The 20,904-nt window shown below is 42.9% G+C and overlaps 1 protein-coding gene across 2 annotated transcripts in view; it reads left to right on the top strand.

Annotated features, from left to right (window-relative positions):
- Positions 1 to 20,904, top strand: part of PLXDC2 (plexin domain containing 2) — a 674,841-nt gene that overhangs the window by 614,868 nt on the left and 39,069 nt on the right. The gene's annotated exons all lie outside the window — the stretch shown is intronic.

Raw genomic sequence — 20,904 nt, 5'->3', positions numbered from 1 at the left:
CACACACAGAGAAGAGGTAATGACAATCTCAGGAAGCTGACAGTCCATTGAAGTACAAGGCCAGGTGACCGGAAGGTCACAACCTGATTCTCCAAACATCTCCATGGAGCCAGGTGACCGGTGGGTCCCAAGCCTGACTTTTCCAAACGTATCCATGGGGCTCAGGTGACCGGTGGGTCCACATCCTGACTACCCAAAACGTATCCAAGGTTTAGTGATGGTTAATGGAGCAGATCTGTATTCTTTCAGCCGGGGCCATGGTACCCTAATTTGGCATCCTGTAGCATGGCAAACCTGTAGAGTGTTCTTGGCTGTGGTTTTGTACAGAATCTCTGGTTCTCTGGATATTTGGCTCTATTGGCTATCTGGATATTGTTAGAGGCATATCCCAATTAAATAGCTCAGAACTGTTGTCCTTCAAACCAGCATGTAGAGGTCAAGAGAAAGATGTGATGAGGTTAATATTCACATTGTTTGACTATTTAATCAATTTGCATAGTTTTTACTCCTCTGTTTAACAAGACACAGGACCCACACAATGATCATTCAACATATTAAGCAAACGTCCATTGTTCAATGACCCTGCAACACTGTCTTGCAAAGATAATAGACAATAAGTTGTAGAAGCTGATATAAGAGGCAAACATTAGCCATTCAAAATGATCAAAAAGTCAACAGTTAAGGCCTCTTTCACACTTCAGTTTTTTGCATCAGTTATAATCCGCCAAAAAGGCGGACAAGCGGATCCGTTCGCAACTGATGTGAACGGATGGCACAGGATCCGTTTTCAGACGGATCCTGAAAATGAAGAAATTTAAAGGAATCGCTGGCCGGGGAGATAGAGAGAGAGAGAGAGAGAGAGAGAGAGAGAATGAATATTTCGGGTTAAATGAGTGTCTGGAGGATCCGCCAGAGAAAAAAACGTTGCATGCTCCGTTTTGAAATCTTTGAGGATGGTGACGGACAGCAACTTTTGGCGGATCCTCACAAAAAACGGATGCAACGGACAGCAATCCGTCACAATCCGCCATTAATGCAAGTCAATGGGAAAAAAACGGATCCTCAAAAAAAATTGAGGATCCGTTTTTTTTCAAAACCTGGCGGATTGTGACTGATTGTAAAAAACGGAAGTGTGAAAGAGGCCTAAAGTGTCATATGACAACACTGTATGGTTCTTGACCAAATGAAGAACAAACACATAAATGCAAAAATAAACATACAGATAACAGTCTACTCCTCCTGGCTTACTGAATGTAGACGTCTGGTTAATTAAGATAAAATGATGTGTCTTCAAAAGGTCGATGTGCCAGTCATGAGTGTGCAAACGATATGAAAATCAGGCAGGTTGTGCACTCCTCAGGGAGTGAGGAAACAAATGTGTGAAACACTCGTTGGAGTGAGAGGCCACAGCGTTCACACAGCATGAATCCAGGTCGGTAGTTTATTTAACCCTTTATCTTTATGGCTTAAATATGCTTTTAAAACACGAAAAATGCACTATGCACTTTACAGAGTCTCTAATATATAATGTTAATATTGTGTTACTTGATATATTATATGATATCTCCATTAGTGTAGATGAAGTATATTAGCAATAGATTGCACATGAGCACTGCACTTTTTCACAGATTGTAATGTTAATTGTCCTCTAACCTCTTGGAGATATCATATAGCCTGGGTCATGATTTATTGTATTCTTACAGTGTGTGTTGATCTGTTTCCTCTATTGTATTTTAACAAATTTTTAAAAAATCTCTTGTTGGTGTCTACAATTAATAAAAATTGTCTATTTGAAGAGTATTATGAAAAAGTCTGATTTTTAAGTAGTTTCTTTTGGGTATATCATTCTAGTGTGTCTCCTTAAATAAATAATGATTAAAAACTTTTAGGGTGGATATATATTTTTTCTCCTATGTTTGGATGAAGAACAGTTTCCAACCTGGACAGTGCCAAGATGCAATCATCCAGGCTGAGAACCACTGGTGAATGAGCTTCTGCCAGGGCAGACTCAGGGACCAGCGGTGATCTCATCGAAGTTACCTTCGGTCACTGAGGCTGCGTTCCCAGATGGGCTGAACTGCCGTGACCTTGGTAAGATCCCCGCTAGCACCGTGAGAAATACTTATTCTCCCACTGTAGCCGTGCATTAGCACTTCTACTTATAGCACAAGTGAATGGACAATCGCAGCTTCAAGTCCCCTAAGGCGACTAACAAATATAGTAAACAGTGATAAAAAAGTTTACAAAAACATGAATAAATTAAAAAAACACAAAAGTTCAAATCACCCCCCTTTAGCACCATTAAAAATAAAACAATTAAAAGTAAAGAAAATACACATATTTGGTATTGCCGCGTTCATAAATGTCCAGTCTATCAAAATATAAAATAAATTAATCAGCTCGGTAAACAGCGTAACAAGAAAAAAAATCAAAACACCAGAATTAAGGGTTTAATTCTGAAAATAAAAATGTTATGGGTCTTGGAAAATGGTGACACAAGTGAAAAAATTTTTTCTTACAAATTTCCGCATTTTTTTTAGCACTTAAATAAAAAAAAAATATTTACATGTTTGGTATCTGTGTTCCCATACTGACCTGGGGAATCATATTGTGAGGTCAGTTTTCCCATACAATGAACATGGTAAATAGAAAAGAAAACAATTTTTTGCAATTTTTTGTTGCAATTTCAATGCACTTGTAATTTTTTTTCTCGCTTTCCAGTGCATCACATGATAAAATGAATGGTGTCATTCAAAAGTACAACTCGTGCCGCAAAAAAAAGCCCTCACGTGGCTGCGTAGATGGAAAAAATAAAAAAGTTAAAGTTCTAGCTTTTGAAAGAAAAAGCGATAAGAATAAACAGAAAAAAGCAAGGTCATGAAGGGATTACAAGGAAACTGTCATCAAATGATTGTGTGATACATGTATTTAAAAAAGGCAATTTTTTTTTGTTTACATATCACAATCTGTATTAAATCTAAAAATATATTTATCTTGCAACTTTCACACTGATGACGGGGGCTTTATTAGACTCTATCTTCCTTTTGTTTCTGGAAACAGCACATGTACACTAGTCATAATAGTCAGGCATCAACACTAGCTGTGATTGTGAGTGAAGGAGGAGAAGGTGAGCTGTGACATCACCTATTGTGATTGGTGGAGCCTGTGTTATCTACTGTCTATAAAGTTGTTGTCAGTCATTATACAGGAGGAGGTGACCTGTGACATCACCTATTGTGATAGGTAGATCCTGTGTTTTTAACTGTCTATAAATGTGTTATCAGTCATTGTACAGGAGGAGTGGAGCTGTGACATCACCTATTGTGAATGGTGGATCCTGTGTTACAGTTGTGGCCAAAAGTATTGACACCCCTGCACTTTTGTCAGATAATACTCAGTTTCTTCCTGAAAATGATTGCAAACACAAATTCTTTGGTATATTTATCTTCATTTAATTTGTCTTAAATGAAAAAACACAAAAAGAATTGTCCTAAAGCCAAATTGGATATAATTCCACACCAAACATAAAAAACAGGGTGGACAAAAGTATTGACACTGTTCGAAAAATCATGTGATGCTTCTCTAATTTGTGTAATTAACAGCAGCTGTAACTTACCTGTGGCACCTAACAGGTGTTGGCAATAACTAAATCACACTTGCAGCCAGTTGACATGGATTAAAGTTGACTCAACCTCTGTCCTGTGTCCTTGTGTGTACCACACTGAGCATGGAGAAAAGAAAGAAGACCAAAGAACTGTCTGAGGACTTGAGAAACCAAATTGTGAGGAAGCATGAGCAATCTCAAGGCTACAAGTCCATCTCCAAAGACCTGAATGTTCCTGTGTCTACCGTGTGCAGTGTCATGAAGAAGTTTAAAGCCCATGGCACTGTGGCTAACCTCCCTAGATGTGGACGGAAAAAAAATTTTACAAGAGATTTCAACGCAAGATTGTGCAGATGTTGGATAAAGAACCTCGACTAACATCCAAACAAGTTCAAGCTGCCCTGCAGTCCGAGGGTACTAAAGTGTCAACCCGTACTATCAGTCGGCGTCTGAATGAAAAGGGACTGTATGGTAGGAGACCCAGGAAGACCCCACTTCTTACCCCGAGACATAAAAAAGCCAGGCTGGAGTTTGCCAAAACTTACCTGAAAAAGCCTAAAACGTTTTGGAAGAATGTTCTCTGGTCAGATGAGACAAAAGTAGAACTTTTTGGGCAAAGGCATCAACATAGAGTTTACAGGAGAAAAAAAGAGGCATTCAAAGAAAAGAACACGGTCCCTACAGTCAAACATGGCAGAGGTTCCCTGATGTTTTGGGGTTGCTTTGCTGCCTCTGGCACTGGACTGCTTGACCGTGTGCATGGCATTATGAAGTCTGAAGACTACCAACAAATTTTGCAGCATAATGTAGGGCCCAGTGTGAGAAAGCTGGGTCTCCCTCAGAGGTTGTGGGTCTTCCAGCAGGACAATGACCCAAAACACACTTCAAAAAGCACTAGAAAATGGTTTGAGAGAAAGCACTGGAGACTTCTAAGGTGGCTAGCAATGAGTCCAGACCTGAATCCCATAGAACACCTGTGGAGAGATCTAAAAATGGCAGTTTGGAGAAGGCACCCTTCAAATATCAGGGACCTGGAGCAGTTTGCCAAAGAAGAATGGTCTAAAATTCCAGCAGAGCATTGTAAGAAACTCATTGATGGTTACCGGAAGCGGTTGGTCGCAGTTATTTTGGCTAACGGTTGTGCAACCAAGTATTAGGCTGCGGGTGCCAATACTTTTTTCTGGCCCATTTTTGGAGTTTTGTGTGAAATGATCAATGTTTTGCTTTTTGCTTCATTCTCTTTTGTGTTTTTTTCATTTAAGACAAATTAAATGAAGATAATAATACCAAAGAATTTGTGTTTGCAATCATCTTCAGGAAGAAACTGAGTATTATCTGACAGAATTACAGGGGTGTCAATACTTTTGGCCACAACTGTATCTACTGTATATAAAAGTGCTATCAGTCATTTTACAGGAGGAGGAGGTGATCTGTGATATCATCAATTGTGAATGTGGATGGTGGATCCTGTGTTATCTACTGTATAGAGAGGTGTTATCAGTCATTGTACTGAAGGTGTAGGTGAGTTGTGACATCACATATTGTGATTGGCGGATGCTGTATTATCTACTGTATATAGAGATGTTATCAGTCATTGTACAGGAGGGGGAGGAGGTGAGCTGTGACATCACCTATATTAAAAGGTGGATCCTGTATTATCTACTGTATATAGAGGTGTTATCAGTCATTGTACAGGATGAGGAGGAGGAGGTGAGCTGCAACATCACCTATTGTGATTGGTGGATCCTGTGTAGTGTCTGAGATCTTCTCAGTCATTGGAATCCCACCTCTGATGACAAGAAACCTGCTGAAAACCTGTTCCTTAAAGGAGAGGAAGTAACATTCTAAAATAACCCCAATGGCCATTGTCTGAATTGAAAGATTACTAATTTTTGTTTTTATTTTTTTAATAAAGATCGTAACATATATATATAAAAAAATCCTTGTCATGTTTAAGTACTTGTGATACAAGAATCTGATTTGAATAGTAATTCATTTTCTGATAATAGCTTTCCTTTAAGGGGATATCTGTAAAATTAATACTGACCTTGCTTTATAACTGAAGTCTGGCTGTTTGTCTTTATTCTTTGAGACTCATCAGAAACAATTTTACTCACCTTTCCCATTCAAAGAATATTTTCCCACTTTGAGTTTTACTCTTTTTTCCCAACCATGAATAGAAAACAATTTCGGAAACTCTCGCAACTTTATAACAAACCTTTGGTATTTTGATTTGTTCGTGACTGTATACCATTAACCTATTGTGCCCCCCGCTTTCAATTATACAGCATAACCGATCAAGATCTGAAAACAAAGAGAAAAATCAATAGAATAACCAAAGATCTGAGCTTCTTTCATGTGAACGGACATGATGTATGAGAACATTTACTGTGCGCAGACTCCACCTCATTATAGATTCACCTCCTCGGGGCAGATTTCTTATATTTGATACAGACTTTAAAGCTGAAAGGGAGTAAACCGCTTTCCCAGTTGCGGTTTAATACATGCCTTCATTACTGGGACGTATCGCGTAAAGAAGACTTCAATTATTCAATGCTTTTTATGCCAGCAGAAGATTTTTAATAAGATTAAGTTTCTGTGTTGCTGGGGGGCACAACGTCAGTGAGGTTCCAGGCGTCTTTCATAGTTTTAACTGTGATGAATGTCGAGTGGTTAATTCCTTCCAGGCTGGATTTTGTGAAACTGCCATCAGATAGACCAGTTTTAGAGCAGGTATTTAATCAATAAGAGCCTACGGAGAAGTCTATGAAGATCATTTGGCAGCGCATTACTTCGAGCAGTATTCTGGCATTATGTAACCCCTTTTTATAATTAATCTAGATCAAAGATTGCATGAAGCCTAGGTAAAGTGGTATTTTAGCAGAAAGTCATATCTTTTATAATATGTTCTGGGCTTCTGGTAGCTCAAAGGAATGGTAATATAAAACACGTCCATTTTTTCCCCTTTAATAAATGTACTGGAGTCTTTAAAGGAGTTGTCCAGGACTTTAAAAATGATGGTGTATATTTAGGATAGGTCAGAATGTCTGATCTGTGGGGGTGCAACACCAGGTAACCCCACTGATCCCGATGTCGGCTGCAGCCAGAACTGCTCAGTTACGGAACTACGGAATAGTGGCCGCAGCCGAGTGCTGCACATCCACCACCTATTTGATTTGAATAGGGGGCAGATGTGCAGTCCCCAGCCGCGGCCACTATACAGTCAACGGAGCTGTGCAGCTTCATATCTGAGCATTTCCGTCAGTGCAGACACTAAGGACAGATGATTGGATGGAGTGCCCAGTATCCCACCCCCACGGATCAGACATTGATTGCCTATCGTAAGGATAGGTCATCCATGTTAAAGTCCTGGACAACCTCCTTTGCCATTTATATTTTATTTTTTGAGGACTGGTGCACAATACAATATTTCGGACTCCTCCCTTTGAGTAGTGTACAAATTCATAATATGTTACTAATGTTATCCTACAGCGGTTTCCATACCTCTTCAAGTATGGAGTGACTTGTTAGTTATTTCATTGTCACAGTCAGAAAGCATTGATGAATTTTTATTTTTTCTCTAATGAGCTATGTGAGAGCTCGTTTTGTTTTGTTGTTTTTTTTTACAGGATTAGATGTAGCTTTCTTATTGCCTTTTTTAAGATAAAAAAGAACTTTTTGATCACTTTTTTTTTTTTTTGAGAAAAGGGGACTAAAATACATAAATTCTGGCATTATTTTTCCAATACATTTACCATGCACCATAAATAAGGCATTCATTTTATAGTTTCGCTACTTACCAATGTATGTTTATTGCTTGTATTTTTTACATATTAAAGCATTTATAAGAAAAAAATATTTTTCATTTTTTATTTGATTTTTTTTTTTAGTTTTTTATTGCATTTTTCACTGAACAGTGATAAAAAGAGAAAAAGGTCATTATACTGATGGCAATATAAAAGAGCACCACACAGGGATTAATTTGAATTAAGAAACACCTGTAGGTAGGGAATCAGAAAAAAGTTGTATTTAAAAAAAAATCCTAAAAGTAGAATAGAGTTCAGCAAACTAAAGGAAAGAAGAAACCATGTGTAAAAGAGGACCTGTTAGAAGCTTCTATGTCCTGACCTGTTAGAAGCTTCTATGTCCCCAAACCATTCATATGACTGTGTAACCTTTAAAACATAAGCAGGTTGACGTCTGTTATTCCAGTGTGATGCTCGGGCTGCGAGAAATCATGTTTTAAAGTACTGTATACTGCGCCATCATGGAGAAGGAATTATTTTTTTCTTCTCCAGAAAGATGGCGCCGCCGGCACAAGCGCAGTAGCAGCTATGGGATCATAGCTAAACACTGATAGCAGCTACTGCGCAGGCGCGATGGGCACCATTTTCAAATTGATTTTTTTTTCCTTAGCTGAATAACCTGAATAAAATGTATTATTGGCAAACAAAACATGCGATTTTGCAGATATTCATTATGCAAACTAGGGGGCAGGTCAGTGAGGGAGCAGTGACCTGTCAGCAGTCTGCATTATGAGTATCTAATCAGAGCACCACATACACCAACCTCGCCTTAAGGCACAAGAATCTCATTAACACAAAACTGAAAATAAAAGTTAAAGAACAACCATAAGATGGATTTCATCAACCAAGATATCATTTTAATCAGTATAATGGTGCCGACCTGACACTGTGTGCCCAATCCTGCTGACAGTTTCCCTTTAAAAGCATGTCTGACTTTTGATGGGATATTTATTAATACAACTCAAGCAGTCCGGGAAACAGCATATATACCGTTTCGGTCCAATGTGGACCTTCATCAGATATAGCTGAAATGGCGTGGTGTGTTGTGTGAGTTACTAAGACTCACAATAAGCTGACAATGTCATTATCTCTCCAGCGCTGACACCTACTAGTTCTCCTGCTAACACAGTCCATTGAGCCTAAGCCATCATATTGTGAGTCTAAGACCGGGGTCACACATGCGAGAAACTTGCACAAGTCTTGCGTCTCAATACCCGGTGCTGCCGCCGGCACTCGGGACCGGAGTGTACGGCTGCATGTATTTCTATGCAGCTAAGCGCTTCGGTCCCGAGTGCCGGCGGCAGTGTCGGGTATTGAGATCCGAGACTTGTGCAAGCTTCTCGCATGTGTGACCCCGGGCCTTAGTAACTCGCACAGCACGTCATTTCAGTTATTATCTGCTTGCTTCTTATCTTCAGAATAATCTATCCTATATAGCCAACCTTTTTGGATCACAAACACCCATTTACATGCAGATCTGCAGGCAACTAGGTCTGTTCACTTTTCAATACTTTCCCTATCTGCCTGACAACAGGAAACCGTCTCTCTTTGTGCCCACTCCCGTCCTGGAGTGTTGCAGAACACAAACCAGACAAAACAGCATTTAAAACATAGCAATGCATTATATAACCATAAAAAGGGGATGTCGGCAGCTTCTCCAATACTTTACACCCGCTGAAATTACATAGCAGAAGCTCGCTGACATATTCCCTTTAACATCTTAATCCGTGAATAAGAAGTGCAGACATTAAATATTTTTTACTTGTCCAAGTTTATTTTGAAGTTAGAAACTTTCTCAAATATGTAAAAAAAAATCGGTAGGACAGAAGGGATTGCTGGAGCCGGGTTGAGATTAAATCATCAGTGAATGATGCTGTTGTTTGAGGAAAGTTCACAATTTTCAAACTGTGGTTTTCCAGAGTTTGCCTGAATTTTTTGGATAAAAATGGCAGGATAGAGGAGAAAGTCTGATATATGCCATTCTTTTTTGTGATTTGGTCTAAAAGAGTTAGAATTGACTTTAATCCGAGTATAGTGGAAAGTTTAGGGGGAATAAATGGAAGCGATTAAGGAACTGGGCTGCATAAACTTTCTGGGGTGAATCTCATGAATTCCAATTCACTGGTGCAAATGCCTTTTCAGCACCCAGGGCGAGAAGGCAAGTGAGATTTATTAACTTTTTTTAATCCTAGTAGAAGATTTGAATTGGCATTCCTCTTACTTCCATATCAGGAGGTGATAGGAGCCAGTGATGTCATATCTACTGGCATTCTCCAAGATGTTCTAGTGCTGGCACCTTCAAAGGGAGCTTAGTAGCTTGCTGCATACTTTCAGCTCAAGTCGCAACTTCTACATCTAGAGGAAAGAAGGTTTAATCATAATCGCAGTTGAAGATTCTTTACTGTAAGAGCGAAGAGACTATGGATTCTTTACTGTAAGAGCAGTGAGACTTATGGATTATTTACTGTAAGAGCAGTGAGATTGTGGAACTCTCTGCCAACTGTTGTAATGGTTGATTCACTACTAAAATTCAAGAATGTCTTTCTTGAAAAATATAATATTACAGGTTATGGGCGATTATATGATGGGACATTGGTCCAGAGAACTAGCCTGACTACCAAATGAGGAGTCGGGAAGGAAATTATCCCTTAATATGGAGCTATTAGTGTCTGCCCCATGAAGCTTTTGCTTTTCTCTGGATCAACGTGTTATCTTATATGTTGATCTCGGTGGACTTAAGTCTAACTTCCACCTTAAAAACTATGAATCTAGAAGTAGAATACAGAAACGGTTAATCCCCCCCCAAAAAAAAAACAAGTTATCCCTATCTGTTGGATAAGTTGCTGTTTGATGCCACTGATCCAGATTCTGAGATCAGGGTTTTATAACCCTGCAGCCCTTAATAGAGCATTTGGACCCCCAGTGATCAGCAAATCATCTCCTGTATAGACATGGGATTTTTTGGGGGGAATAACCCTTCAAGCCCTCTCTAGTGGTGACTGCATGTATTTAATGTGCAAATAACTTGTAGCTTGTGTGAGAAGTGCTCCAACCATTAAAACAGGTTTCTGCACTAAATGTAGGACTCATTTAGCAAAAAAAAAAAGGTGCCGATTTGGTGACAATTCACTTTCCATGTGTGGAGGCCACTTACACCTGATAATGTATGTTATGATGTGAGCACAGATTTTACAAGGTATTTATGCACGTGTTGTGCTGCTTTAGCACTTGGCAATTAGCTAACTAAAAGCTTTTCTAGTGAACATTTTGTGGTTGTGCTAAACACCTGCAATATCCATTATATTTCCATTTGAGGATTCCATTATGTTATTTTGGCTCATTTAATATATCAGTACAGGCAATTACTGTACATTTAGAGCCCATTACTACATAGTCATTGTTCTGCAGAGAGACATGTAATTTCATTTGTAAGCTTAAAGATGGTGACTTAAAGGGGTTTTTATCATCTATAGTGGGTAAAATTGCATGTAAAAGTGCTTGTAAAAAACAATTTTCCTCTTATTAAAAAATCTTCTCCGTTCTCAAGAGCAAAGAGATCTTTAGTTCTATAGTTTACTGCTGATTGCCTAGGTTACCGGCCACTGCTGCAGTGTCACAGGGAGCTGATTTTAAAGGCAAAGATTTCACGCTTATAGGCTTTTTGCTATACAGCTTGCAAACGCTGCAATGAAGCAGGCTGGATCACTGACTTTGGCTAGCTTCCATACCCCTGTGTTCCTCCGATGCTTCAGTGACCCTGCATTGCTCTGATATTTCAGTGCTCCTGCGTTCCTCCTATGCTTCAGTGACCCTGCGTTCCACCAATGTTTCAGTGCCCTTGCGCTCCTCCGATGCTTCAGTGCCCCTGTTCTCCTTTGATGCTTCAGTGCCCCTGCTTCCTCCTATGCTTCAGTTCCCCTGCGTTCCACAAATGTTTCAGTGCCCCTGTGCTCCTCCAATGCTTCAGTGCCCCTGCTTCCTCCTATGCTTCAGTGACCCTGTGTTCCACCAATGTTTCAGTTCCCTGTGCTCCTCCTGTGCTTCAGTGTCACTGTGCTCCTCCAATGCTTCAGTGCCCCTGCGTTCCACCAATGTTTCAGTTCCCCTGTGCATCTCTAATGCTTCTGTGCCCCTGCGTTCCACCAATGTTTCAGTGCCCTTGCGTTCCACCAATGTTTCAGTGCCATTGCGTTCCTCCGATGCTTCAGTGCCTCCGTGCTCCTCCTATGCTTCAGTGCCCCTGTGCAACTCCAATGCTTCAGTGCCCCTGTGCAACTCCAATGCTTCAGTGCCTCCGTGCTCCTCCTATGCTTCAGTGCCCCTGTGCAACTCCAATGCTTCAGTGCCCCTGTGCAACTCCAATGCTTCAGTGCCACCGTGCTCCTCCTATGCTTCAGTGCCCCTTGCTCCTCTGATGTTTCAGTGCCCCTGCTTCCTCCGATGTTTTAGTACCCATTCGTTCCTAAAGATGCTTCAGTGTCCCTGCTTCATCCAATGCTTGAGTGCTCCTGAGGTCCTCCTATGCTTCAGTGCCCCTGTGCTCCTCCAATGTTTCAGTGCCCCTTTTTTCCTCCAATGCTTCAGTGCTCCTGCAATCCTTCAACATTTCAGTGCCCCAGTTTTCCTCCGATTCTTCAGTGCCCCTGCACTCCTCCAATGCTTCAGTGCCCCTGCACACCTCAAATGCTTCAGTGCTCCTGCTTCCTCCGATTCTTCAGTGACCCTGCATTCCTCCGATGCTTCAGTGTTCCTGCGTTCCTCAGATGCTGCAGAGGAAAGCTGCATCTGATTGCAGTATGTGAGAGAGCAAGGTTCTGGATATCGGCTCAGCCATGCCACTGGCAAAACTGTCAATCTTCAGGAGTGCACCGCCCCCAGCAACCAGGATCTAGGAAGCAAGCAAGCGGTGTGCTCCTGAAGAACAAGGCTGAGAATTACCATATAAAGATAGGTTTTCTGAGTTTCCTGACTTTGATATTAACTGACTTTTCTATCTGTACAAACAATAATGTGAAAGACACAGTACGAAGCGGTAAAGACAAGGCTATCTGCTCTTCAATTGCTCACCCTCTGTATACAGTCTCTGCTAATAACATTGCATTTGGCACTTGACAAGACTTGGATTGTAATTTTTGTAGCTATGTGATTCAGCCTTTACACCAGAGATATCTCCGGGTAATGGAATATCTTATTAGTCCTCTTTTCTAAAATCCTTTATACTAGATATCATTGACTTTTTCCTTTTTTTCTGTTGCATCCTCGTGTGCAACATTTCCAATTAAAGCCAAAGATTTAGAAGACCTCTTGGATGTAATGTCGTTGATGGCATCTCTTAAAAGATGAGAGCGCTCATTAAAATGTGACACAGTCTGGACTTTGGGATAATTAAAACCAAAACTTAATTGGAGGCACATTAAGAAAACTGTATGTAATATGATAAACAGGAAAGTAGCAATTCCATTAATCTCTGCAGGTGCAAAGGAAACAATTTGTTAGCAGCAGAAAAATATACAGATCAATTAGATCAAAGGCGGCTTCACAGAGGGTTTACAGAAGATATTAAATGTGTCGGGAGAATCGAGACATTCACAAAATGGACATATATAATGTGTCATTTGTGGTAGTAAAAGATGAAAAAAGCTTGGTTTGTAAGAATTAAACAACATAGTCAATTAATTAAAAAGCTGTGACTATTCATATTCTTGCCACTATAATGTCAGCTATTAATATCATTTTTCAGCATAGACAACTTCTTACAGTGCGCTTGTCACCACATTAAAAGTGGCTAGATATTTGCTTTGTATTTATTCTCACTGCTCTCCTGAGTATTTTGTTTCTTGTTTTTTTTTTTTTTGTTTTTTTTTTAAATCTTCCATACGGTTCCAGAGATAAGAACCGGTATACTTGTAGTGCCAATTTTTAGGGTCTTGACCAAGGGGTGATGCTCACATGATCCTCTGGGGCGTGTCTTTAGACTGCTTTGCATTGTTACCATGTGAGCCTGGCCCATTGGTAAAAACCACAAAAATTATCACTAAATGCAAAAGACGAGTTGTTAGGAGTTATTCAGGGACAGGGCCGGCGTCACCTGTTATGATTGGGTTACCGAGGAGGAAAGCAAGGCCAAGATAAGCCACAGAAAACCAGAGAGGTTGGTAACTAAGCGGATTGCAGACCCCTGATCCTATCCACACAACTAGCAGTAGCCGTGGAGTGTACCTACAATGATCCTAGACGCCTCGACACAGCCGGAGAATTAAACAAGCCTAAAGCAAGAAAGGGGAAATCTAAACTGCCCCAGAGCAGACCCTAAAGGAATAGATAGCCCCAAACATATATTGATGGTGAGACAAGATGAAAACACAAACGCAGGTAGGAAAATAGACTGAGCAAACGATGGGGCCTACACTGACTAGACAGGACAGGAAAGGAAAGACTGTCTGCAATCACGCAAAAAACCCTGGTTCAAAAAGTACCCAACACGTCTGATAGAAAAATACTGAAGTCACTAGACTTCGCCCACTATATCAGCACTCTGGTATATTCTGAAAGCAGAGCAAAAAGAGGCCAATCTAATAAGGGACAAAAACAAACTGGCACAAGCAGTAACATAAGGATGGAAATTCAGCACAGCCCCAGCCGAAGCTGGCTGAACACACAAAACTGAAATAGACAAAACCAGATCAAATGAGAACAATAGCAAAAGAACACTTAGCTGAGCATGCAGGGACTGAGCTGGAAACTAAGACCTCAGGAGGCAGGAAAAAAATCACCAGCAGGGATAGAGACAGTCGGCTGTCTTAAATCCAGTCAGAAACTCCAGATCTCCAGTCATCCTCCTCATTATCAGGTGGCAGGCCTCTGTTAATCAGATCAGCTCCATTACCTCCAGTAACCACCAGAGGGAGCCCGGAAAGAGAACTCGTGACCCCTCTGAAATACAACCATAATAAGTACCAAACAGAAAAACAACTCACTCTAAAGTAAACATGAATAGAATAAGTACATGTATAAAGTTATGGCAAATGCAGTAAATGTAACGTAACGCTCACCAATTAGAGGCAGACCAATAGATATGATGCAGATTAGTTGTTGTGACTGCTGCTCTGTAAGAGAGGTGAGAAGACACACGGCAAGTGTCTTACTTCAATGGGTTAAATGAGCCTTGCTTCTTGACAAGGCAAGTGGCAGCTTGTAAAAGCTGGAGGGAATGAGCGCTTCTAAAAATAGTTTATAGCCAGATAAGTTTCAATGCAGTGGGGCTATAATGAAGCCCGGCACAGGAAGAAACTGTAGAGAGACGGACGCTGGCTAGCACAGAGTGGGGGGAGGGGAGGAGATTGAAAGTGCAAGGGAAAAGCAGGGGAACACTCCGGCCGAAAGTGTCCCTGGATACCTGCTTAAAAACAGCCGCCCAAAAGTACCTGAGCGTGTGACGTCACAGCCCGTACAGGGCAGCAAAGGGATCAAAAAGCTAACCAATGCGTTTTAAAGGCCCAAGCTGCCTTCTTCATCAGGGTGCCTATGATCCTGGAATGACGCCCATAAATACCCTTGGTGACTGCTGCATTAACCCTTACCATGCCTCGGTGAAATTAACACCATGGAAATGGAGTAAACCACCCATTTCCTGACAGGACAATAAGATTGGAGAAGGCTGAGAGTTTAAAATTGTTGTAATATATTAATAAACTAAAAATGCTTTATTATAAATACTAGAGTTGAGCGAAACGGGTCGAAAAATTTCAAAAGTCGCCGACTTTTGGCAAAGTCGGGTTTCATGAAACGAAACCCGACCCTAGGATGAGGTCGGCCACGAGGTCGGCGACTTACGCGCCAAAGTCGCGTTTCAAAAGTTTGTTTTGCGCTCTTTTTCAGCCAATCAGGATCCACGGACACTGTGGGCAACGTGATGACATAGGCAGGGGTCACCACCATCTTTCAGAAGGGCATGCAAGTGATTGGCTTGCTTTGGTGGGCGTCACAGGGGGTATAAAAGGGCGTGCACGCCGACCGCCATCTTACTTCTGCCGATCTCAGTATAGGGAGAGGTTGCTGCTGATTCTGTAGGGAGAGCGTTAGGCAGGGAAGAAGACAAAAAAACTGCTTCTGCTGCTAGCGATTTGGCCTGCACAACACACCAGTCACTGTGTGTGCAGTGCAAGGGGAGGCTATATAGTGGTGTATCAGTGGTGTTGGTTGTTGGGCTGCCTTCTAAGGCTTCCTGACATTCCTGCATTGCTGTTTACCCACTGCTCCGCAAACTGCTTTTTTAAAAGCAATCCCAATTTTTTTTTTTGTCCTGCTGAGAAGAAAAAAAAACTGCTTCTGCTGCTAGCAATTTGGCCTGCACAACACACCAGTCACTGTGTGTGCAGTGCAAGGGGAGGCTATATTGTGGTGTATCAGTGGTGTTGGTTGTTGGGCTGCCTTTTAAGGCTTCCTGACAGGCTGGCATTGCTGTTTACCCACTGCTCTGCAAACTGCTTTTTTAAAAGCAATCCAATCTCCCTTATCCTCTAGTCACTTTTGTCACAGCTGTGCCATCGAGCCTGTGACATAGCGCTCAGATATCAGTGGGACTCACACAATCCAAAAGTGTCCAGTGTCCAAAAGTGTGTGCAGAGATTCAAAATCTCCCTTATCCTCTAGTCACTTTGGTCACAGCTGTGCCATCGAGCCTGTCACATAGCGCTCAGATATTCATTGGGCCTCACACAATCCAAAAGTGTCCAGTGTCCAAAAGTGTGTGCAGAGATTCAAAATCTCCCTTATCCTCTAGTCACTTTGGTCACAGCTGTGCCATCGAGCCTGTCACATAGCGCTCAGATATTCATTGGGCCTCACACAATCCAAAAGTGTCCAGTGTCCAAAAGTGTGTGCAGAGATTCAAAATCTCCCTTATCCTCTAGTCACTTTGGTCACAGCTGTGCCATCGAGCCTGTCACATAGCGCTCAGATATTCATTGGGCCTCACACAATCCAAAAGTGTCCAGTGTCCAAAAGTGTGTGCAGAGATTCAAAATCTCCCTTATCCTCTAGTCACTTTGGTCACAGCTGTGCCATCGAGCCTGTGACATAGCGCTCAGATATTCATTGGGCCTCACACAATCCAAAAGTGTCCAGTGTCCAAAAGTGTGTGCAGAGATTCAAAATCTCCCTTATCCTCTAGTCACTTTGGTCACAGCTGTGCCATCGAGCCTTTGACATAGCGCTCAGATATTCATTGGGCCTCACACAATCCAAAAGTGTCCAGTGTCCAAAAGTGTGTACAGAGATTCAAAATCTCCCTTATCCTCTAGTCACTTTGGTCACAGCTGTGCCATCGAGCCTGTCACATAGCGCTCAGATATTCATTGGGCCTCACACAATCCAAAAGTGTCCAGTGTCCAAAAGTGTGTGCAGAGATTCAAAATCTCCCTTATCCTCTAGTCACTTTGGTCACAGCTGTGCCATCGAGCCTGTCACATAGCGCTCAGATATTCATTGGGCCTCACACAATCCAAAAGTGTCCAGTGTCCACAAGTGTCTGCAGAAATTCAAAATCTCCCTTATCCTCTAGTCACTTTGGTCACAGCTGTGCCATCGAGCCTGTCACATAGCGCTCAGATATTCATTGGGCCTCACACAATCCAAAAGTGTCCAGTGTCCACAAGTGTCTGCAGAAATTCAAATATCCCTTATCCTCTAGTCACTTTGGTCACAGCTGTGCCATCGAGCCTGTCACATAGCACTCAGATATTCATTGGGCCTCACACAATCCAAAAGTGTCCAGTGTCCACAAGTGTCTGCAGAAATTCAAAATCTCCCTTATCCTCTAGTCACTTTGGTCACAGCTGTGCCATCGAGCCTGTCACATAGCGCTCAGATATTCATTGGGCCTCACACAATCCAAAAGTGTCCAGTGTCCAAAAGTGTGTGCAGAGATTCCAAATCTCCCTTATCCTCTAGTCACTTTGGTCACAGCTGTGCCATCGAGCCTGTGACATAGCGCTCAGATATTCATTGGGCCTCACACAATCCAAAAGTGTCCAGTGTCCAAAAGTGTGTGCAGAGATTCAAAATCTCCCTTATCCTCTAGTCACTTTGGTCACAGCTGTGCCATCGAGCCTGTGACATAGCGCTCAGATATTCATTGGGCCTCACACAATCCAAAAGTGTCCAGTGTCCAAAAGTGTGTACAGAGATTCAAAATCTCCCTTATCCTCTAGTCACTTTGGTCACAGCTGTGCCATCGAGCCTGTGACATAGCGCTCAGATATTCATTGGGCCTCACACAATCCAAAAGTGTCCAGTGTCCAAAAGTGTGTACAGAGATTCAAAATCTCCCTTATCCTCTAGTCACTTTGGTCACAGCTGTGCCATCGAGCCTGTCACATAGCGCTCAGATATTCATTGGGCCTCACACAATCCAAAAGTGTCCAGTGTCCAAAAGTGTGTGCAGAGATTCAAAATCTCCCTTATCCTCTAGTCACTTTGGTCACAGCTGTGCCATCGAGCCTGTCACATAGCGCTCAGATATTCATTGGGCCTCACACAATCCAAAAGTGTCCAGTGTCCACAAGTGTCTGCAGAAATTCAAAATCTCCCTTATCCTCTAGTCACTTTGGTCACAGCTGTGCCATCGAGCCTGTCACATAGCGCTCAGATATTCATTGGGCCTCACACAATCCAAAAGTGTCCAGTGTCCACAAGTGTCTGCAGAAATTCAAAATCTCCCTTATCCTCTAGTCACTTTGGTCACAGCTGTGCCATCGAGCCTGTCACATAGCGCTCAGATATTCATTGGGCCTCACACAATCCAAAAGTGTCCAGTGTCCACAAGTGTCTGCAGAAATTCAAAATCTCCCTTATCCTCTAGTCACTTTGGTCACAGCTGTGCCATCGAGCCTGTCACATAGCGCTCAGATATTCATTGGGCCTCACACAATCCAAAAGTGTCCAGTGTCCACAAGTGTCTGCAGAAATTCAAAATCTCCCTTATCCTCTAGTCACTTTGGTCACAGCTGTGCCATCGAGCCTGTCACATAGCGCTCAGATATTCATTGGGCCTCACAATCCAAAAGTGTCCAGTGTCCACAAGTGTCTGCAGAAATTCAAAATCTCCCCTGTCCTATAGACACCTTTTACCTTGTTTTACATTACTATATAGTTTGTTGGATTTTGTCTACATTTCTACCTAAAATGAGGAAGGCTGGTGGAAGAGGCCGTGGAATTGGGCGGGGGTTGGCAGCTGGTAATGATGGTGTTGGTGGTGGATCTGATGGTAGTGGCAAGAGCAAAATAGGACCGAATGCAGGAGGTGTTGAGCCTGCGTCATCGTCTGGCTACATAAGGCCTCGAACGCTTAGTTTTCTAGGAGTTGGCAAACCGCTTTTAAAGCCAGAGCATCAGGAAAAAGTTTTGTCTTACATTGCTGACTCAGCCTCCAGCTCTATCGCCTCCTCTTCTTCAGTTGTAAAAAGTAAAAGCACTGAGTCGTCATTGGAGGCTCATGTTCATGAACCACACCTTTCCTTGTGTCCTTCACCCCAACCAAGATTGAAGGATGACGCAGGCCATACTACTGATTACTCCATGGAGCTGTTTTCACATACCATGCCTGGATTATCAAGTGAAATGGTGAATTACCCAGGCCAAGATGAATCTGACATGGAGTGCACTGATGCACAGCCGCTGATGGATGATTCTGCTGGTACATTCACTCAGAGCACTACATTGTCCTCGCAGTGTACAGAGCCAGATTCTGACCCTGATGAGACTCAGGTGCCCCTTCCCGCACACTATACCACCATACATGGTGACACAGAGGAAGGTGCACATGACTTAGAAGAGGAGGTGATGGATGACCCAGTTGTTGACCCAGATTGGCATCCATTAGGGGAAGAGGGTGCTGCTTCCAATAGCTCAGATGAGGAGCATCCACAGCAGACATCGACATCGCAACAGCTGTTATCTGGCAGGCCCGGAGCACTCCAAAGACAGGTTCCAAACATCAAAAGAGTTGCTGGACAGCTTGTCCAGAGGGTCAAAAGATCACAGCGTGCTAGGCCGCAAAATGTCTGCCAAAGTAGGAAGAGTGCAGTGTGGCACTTTTTTGAACAAAATCCTCATGATCAGTTATCTGTAAGAAGTGCGCAAAGACCTTTAGCCGAGGGAAAAATCTGAAAAATTTGAATACCAGTTGCATGCTTAGACATTTAACCAGCATGCACTTGCAAGCGTGGACACAACACCAAACCTCAAGTGCCACATGTGCAACTGATCACAACGAAGGTAGTCAGCAACGCTACATTGTTTCCCCCACTGTAAGCCCACCGGTTAGCACAGCAGCAAATGTTGAGGTGTCGTTGCAAGGCCACAGCAGTCAGGGAATCCCACTGTTATATCAACGAAAGACTGATTCTAGGCCATCAGAAAGAACACCAACTCCATCACCATCATCAACCCTCTCTCAGTCCGCCCTGTCCACCGCTACTTCCACCATATGCAGCTCTCAAGTCCAGCTCACCCTCCCAGACACTATGAGTAGGTCAAGAAAGTACTCAGTCTCTCATCCGCGTACACTGGGTTTGAACGCCCACATTGCCAAACTAATCTCGTTTGAGATGATGCCCTTTCGGTTGGTGGAAAGCACAGCTTTCTGCGAACTCATGGCCTATGCAGTACCATGCTATGACCTACCCAGTCGCCACTTCTTCTCTCGCAAAGCCATCCCAGCCCTCCACCATCATGTGAAAGACCGCATTGTCCATGCACTCAAGCAGTCAGTGAGCGGAAAGGTGCACCTCACAACTGATGCATGGTCCAGTCGGCATGGCCAGGGCCGTTACGTGTCCATCACTGCGCACTGGGTTAATGTGGTGGATGCAGGGTCCACAGGGGACAGCGGTGGTAGGACAGTGCTGCCTAGCCCACGGTATAGGAAACAGTTGGCTGTAGGCGTTCGACCCTCCTCCTCCTCCTCCAGAAGCGAAAGCTCGTCCACAGAGCGCAGTCGTACGAGCACTCCATCTGCAGCTGCCACTGTTGCACACGATGTGTCCCCCTATCGAGCAGCTAGTGGAAAGCGTCAGCAGGCTGTGTTGCAGATGATGTGTTTGGGCAACAGACACACCGCCGAGGTGCTGGCCGAGTACTTGAAGCGACAAACTGAGTCATGGCTGGGCAGTGTACATCTTGAGGCAGGCAAGGTAGTTAGTGATAACGGCCGTAATTTTGTGGCAGCCGTAGCCCTTTCAAAACTCAGCCATATACCTTGCTTGGCTCACACCTTGAACCTGGTGGTGCAGTGCTTCCTCAAAAATTATCCGGAGTTAACAGCCCTGCTCCAGAAGGTGCGAAGACTGTGCGCGCACATCCGCCGGTCGCCTGTACACTCCGTTCGTATGCAGAAGCTGCAGCGATTGCTCCACCTTCCCAACCACCGCCTCATTATCGACATTGCAACAAGGTAGAACTCCACCCTGCACATGGTGGAGCGGCTGTGCGAGC

The sequence above is a fragment of the Dendrobates tinctorius genome, unplaced genomic scaffold (genome assembly GCF_039654945.1).
Source record: "Dendrobates tinctorius isolate UK_male_01 unplaced genomic scaffold, ASM3965494v1 ptg000070l, whole genome shotgun sequence".
Taxonomy (NCBI): Eukaryota; Metazoa; Chordata; class Amphibia; order Anura; family Dendrobatidae; genus Dendrobates; species Dendrobates tinctorius.
Note: the sequence above shows the minus strand (reverse complement) of the source record. Positions and strands in the feature narration are given on the sequence as shown.